The 4,226-nt window shown below is 49.3% G+C and overlaps 1 long non-coding RNA gene across 1 annotated transcript in view; it reads left to right on the top strand.

Annotated features, from left to right (window-relative positions):
- Positions 1–4,226, top strand: part of LOC113212357 (uncharacterized) — a 27,881-nt gene that overhangs the window by 16,777 nt on the left and 6,878 nt on the right. Inside the window, exon 2 of the long non-coding RNA XR_003303723.2 lies at positions 1,776–1,889. This is a non-coding gene — a long non-coding RNA (uncharacterized LOC113212357). The remainder of the gene's footprint in view (positions 1–1,775; positions 1,890–4,226) is intronic.

Raw genomic sequence — 4,226 nt, 5'->3', positions numbered from 1 at the left:
CCCCCCCCCTTCCGCTCTCTCTCTCCCCTCTCTCTGTCCTCGTCCCTCTTTTACCTCTCTTTTTCCCTCCTGCAGCAGTTGACACAGGTTGACACATTATTTATGCGCCTGCTCGAATGAAAACACGACTTTTCGATTTTCCTCGACGCCCGGCGCGCGTTGTGGCCACGTGCTTGCCCATGTATGTCTGCGCGTGTGTCCACATGTTGTGTCTCGCTCTATGTTCTCTGTCGAACTGATAAACTAAAATGTGTGGAACTGCTTAACACTTTGTAAGTGTGGCAAAAGCAAGCTGGGTACTTGCAAGTTTTCGACTCGTTAGTGGTGCACTACTCGTGAGTGTGCAACTCTTCTGTTCTACACATTCCATCTAGTAAGCGAGGAGGTGTTCTACAGAGGAGTTGCACACAAGCAAGTGCACGACTGTCGAGTTCAACCATAAGTAAGCAGGTGCCAGTTGCATCATACAAATTTTTAGAAGTCGCGCACTTATCTTGCCAGTGTGCTGCACTGAATGGCATATTTGTGCATCTTTTCGTTTCCGAAATGTCATCCTCGACACATTTGGGTCTAATTATTTTATGGTGATGCTGGTAGCATGAGGGCAGCTTAGAGGGCTATGTTGTGTGTGTGTGTGTGTGTGTGTGTGTGTAGGTGTGTATATGAGCGTGTGTGTGCGTGTGTGTGAGTGCCGACGCAATGACAGGAGCGCGCGTTTTGATTGGGCGGCGTGTGATTTGTGGGGCCACGTTAATGGTGGCCACAGGTCGTGCCTCAGCGGCGGGGCAGCGCGCGGTGCCCCCGGCGGGGCACTGACACTGAGGGAGCAGAGCGAAGGGAGAGCGCGGTGCAGAACAAAGAGAGAGAGAGGAGGGAGAGAGAGAGAGAGAGAGAGAGAGAGAGAGAGAGAGAGAGAGAGAGAGAGAGAGGGGGGTGGCGGATGCACCCTGCACCCACCTCCTCTCCCCTTTGCCCCGGCGGCAGTGCCGCACCACGCCACTGCGGGAGAGGGGGGGGGCGAAGGGCAGAGCGAACGCCGCCATGGCCTAACTCGTTCATCGACGTTTGAGGAACGTTTCGGTTCTGTACAGATCATGTATGAAAAATGTGTCTTTGATTCTTCTCGCACTAGCAAAAGCAGGTAGTTCGAGTGCTTAAGATTGTTATCCTTTTTTTGTTGACCTCATGTCCCATATGTACTATTAGCCTTCTTGCCCCTCTGCCCCCCCCTCCTCCTCCTCTCTTTCCCGAGTTGTTGGTGTCCCGTTGCGTGGTTCGTGCCCCCCCCCTCCCTCTCTCTTCCTCCCACCGGAGCCAAACGCGCGTGAACACTACACACACCCAAGCCATTCCATTTCATTACCTCATTGAGCCCCGCAGCTGGGCTGCGCTGCACTTCAGTGCCACCCCACCACCACCCCTCCCCTGTGCGGCCTGGAGTGCAGCAGATTCACGAGGCGCTAGTGTCAACGCGGAGCGCGCTGGGGAGGGGGGGGGGGGGAGGCAACGGCGGGCAGGCGGCCGACCGCGAAACGGTATGCACGTGGAGTGCGGTTCATCAATAAATGATCGGATGAGGGCGTATAACGCTATAACGCTGCGAATACAGCTGGACACCCCCTCGGCGGGCGGGACTGACCGCGCGCCGCCCAGCCCGGGGAAGCCATTAAATACGTCCGCGAGTGTGTGTGTGTCTGTGTGTGTGGCGTGTCAATAATGCCCGAAGCATTAAAAGTGCAGTTTATTATTTTCTTCCTCCTTTTGTTTTGTCACAGGCGCTGGAAATGGTGGCGTAGCGACGCCCGACGCCGCCGGTCGCCATGTTATTGGCGCATGCCAGTGCCAAGCGCGAAGCAGACCTGCCCCTCCCCCTCAACCTGAAGGCAGAGGTGAGTGAGCAAAAGGACCTGAGGCCACCTCCAAGCCTTGGATGTATAAGTTTTGTGATCATGCTTTTGTGAGTGTGCTTTTTGGACCTTAATGAAGTACGTAGTGCAAAGAGTCCCATCGCAGTAGGAACACTGTAAATTTAGGAGCCCATCTCCTCGCCAATATTATTTCGTTCCTTTTTCCATACTAAAATTTTTGCATCTTTTGCTGCCGCATTTTTGCTGTCTTTTGGCCTTTTTGAAAACCCAATATACTGCCGTTACCTTACATCTCCCCTGCGCCCACACTCAGAAGACCATTTGATCCGCGGAACAAAAGAGGGAGCCAAGAAAAGTTTACTCCCGTGAAACAAATTTTGATCGCCCTGATTACACGATTTAGTCGAGTCATCGACTTTTTAATATTTTTGTTCGCCTGCTCACACTTTGATTAAAATTCCTGATCAAATGTTTAATTGGCTTCATATCGAGTAAATTTTCATTGATTCAACACTTTTTTTGTAACTAGGATAAATTGCTTTTATCAGTGCCCTATTTTCTCCACGCGACGTCTACTTTGGCTGTGGGTACTATGGTACCCGGTACCTCGTCCACTCGGGCTTTGGTTCGATTTTTTAGTTCGGCGAGGTGCGCGGTCACCGACCGGCCACGGTCTTGTTTGGCGCCGCACACGCGATATCTACGTAATTTTCACGATGGCTGTCGTGAGCCGTGACCGTGCGTCAATAAGTTGCTCTCATTAATGATGTCCCACTGTGCACGACATCGACAATGTCACTGGCTGTGTTAGCGTTGCTTTTGTTGATCATCTGTGCAAAGTTGCTGTTCATTTTCCCTTTTCCTGTTTTTAGCAGACAATACCTTAAAACATTTTACAAAACATAGATGTACATCAAGGTGTCAAACATTTCTAAATATAAGAATTAGAACACAGCCCTTTTATTTAATATGTGTATCGTATCTGCTTTCAATCATCGATTCTGGATTGGAACTTTTTATCCGTACAGTCCAAATACAAGCCGAATTACGTCTTGAAAATATACAAATCGGGACTCTCATTCATAATTCACAGGAAAGTCAAAAAGACACCCACTTTTCCGCCTCTACTGCTGTTCCATGGTCGCGAAAACAAAATAGGCGGCGGCAATGGAAATCGAAAACAATTTCAGCTCGGTTCTCTCTTATTAGCTCGGCGTATAATGAGAAAGAGAGGAAAAGATGAAATACTGCGGGTCTGTTTCATTTATATTTTTTTTTCGGGCGCAGTTGGAGGTGAGTAGGGTGGGTGTGCGAGTGCGGAGGGGGCACAGAGTAATAGAAGTGGCGTGCAGAGTATGGGTACAGGGTTACGGTGGGGGCAGTACGACAGCTTTATGCCCGTTGCGTGGCACGGCCAAGCCCGGCGCGCGGTAATTTTAAAATCAAATTCCAATCATACGTGCGTCTTGAATAACTCATTATTATTGGTTGGCCCGGCATGAATTCCTCATACGGTTTCGTACGAGTTAGAGTCGTTATTACAGGAGCAGCGTTGCGGCTCGCCTTCCCGTGTGCAGCCGGCGGCACCGGTGACCTCGGTCTCGTGGACATCCTCTTGAACCCCGCAATGACCACTATGAACGCAAATTGCTAGGGAGACGCATACGTGACATGTGGTATTGTTTGACTTCTCAAAACGGAAGAAAGATAGCGTTTTGGCAAAGTCACACCACACTAATCACGAAACTGTGGACCCAAATGATAGTGTTTGATGTCTTCGTGCCCTTTTTGAGGAGTTGAACCAGAAACTTGAATTCTTGAAAGTGTTCATCAGTAAATTTGAACACTTTTTAACCAAAGAATTTTTAATGGGGGTGACTCCTGTATTCCTTGTACTTTTCGTGTACTTTTTGACGTGTAATTGTGTTCTGGAACATGTTTTTACTGTATAGTGGCTTCCTCTCTTGTGTGATACTTTTCAATATTCAAATATCCAGTCGAACATTCAAGTGGAGCAACATAATTATGAGCACTTTCGTATGCACGCCAGCACGCCAGTTGCACACGTTTATTATCAACAGTGTAAAACTACGGACTAGAAGGACACTAAAGGTGTGTTCCCTTAAGAGCGTTCTGCAAATGGCATTAAAATCTGAAGGGACTAATGCGACTACTTGACGCACATGAGAAGGTGCTTAGTCAGGGACTTGTTTCACCAGTCATGTATACCGCCACAAAGTGTCCACCTTCCTTAGCGCACCGGTCACCAACACAGGCGACAAAAGTATCCTTCGTCTTATCGGTTTACCTCTGTACCGTACGGCCACTCCTCTGACAGAGAGAGAGAGAGAGGGGGGG

The sequence above is a fragment of the Frankliniella occidentalis genome, unplaced genomic scaffold (genome assembly GCF_000697945.3).
Source record: "Frankliniella occidentalis isolate FOCC.00 unplaced genomic scaffold, Focc_3.1 Scaffold216, whole genome shotgun sequence".
NCBI lineage: Eukaryota > Metazoa > Arthropoda > Insecta > Thysanoptera > Thripidae > Frankliniella > Frankliniella occidentalis.
Note: the sequence above shows the minus strand (reverse complement) of the source record. Positions and strands in the feature narration are given on the sequence as shown.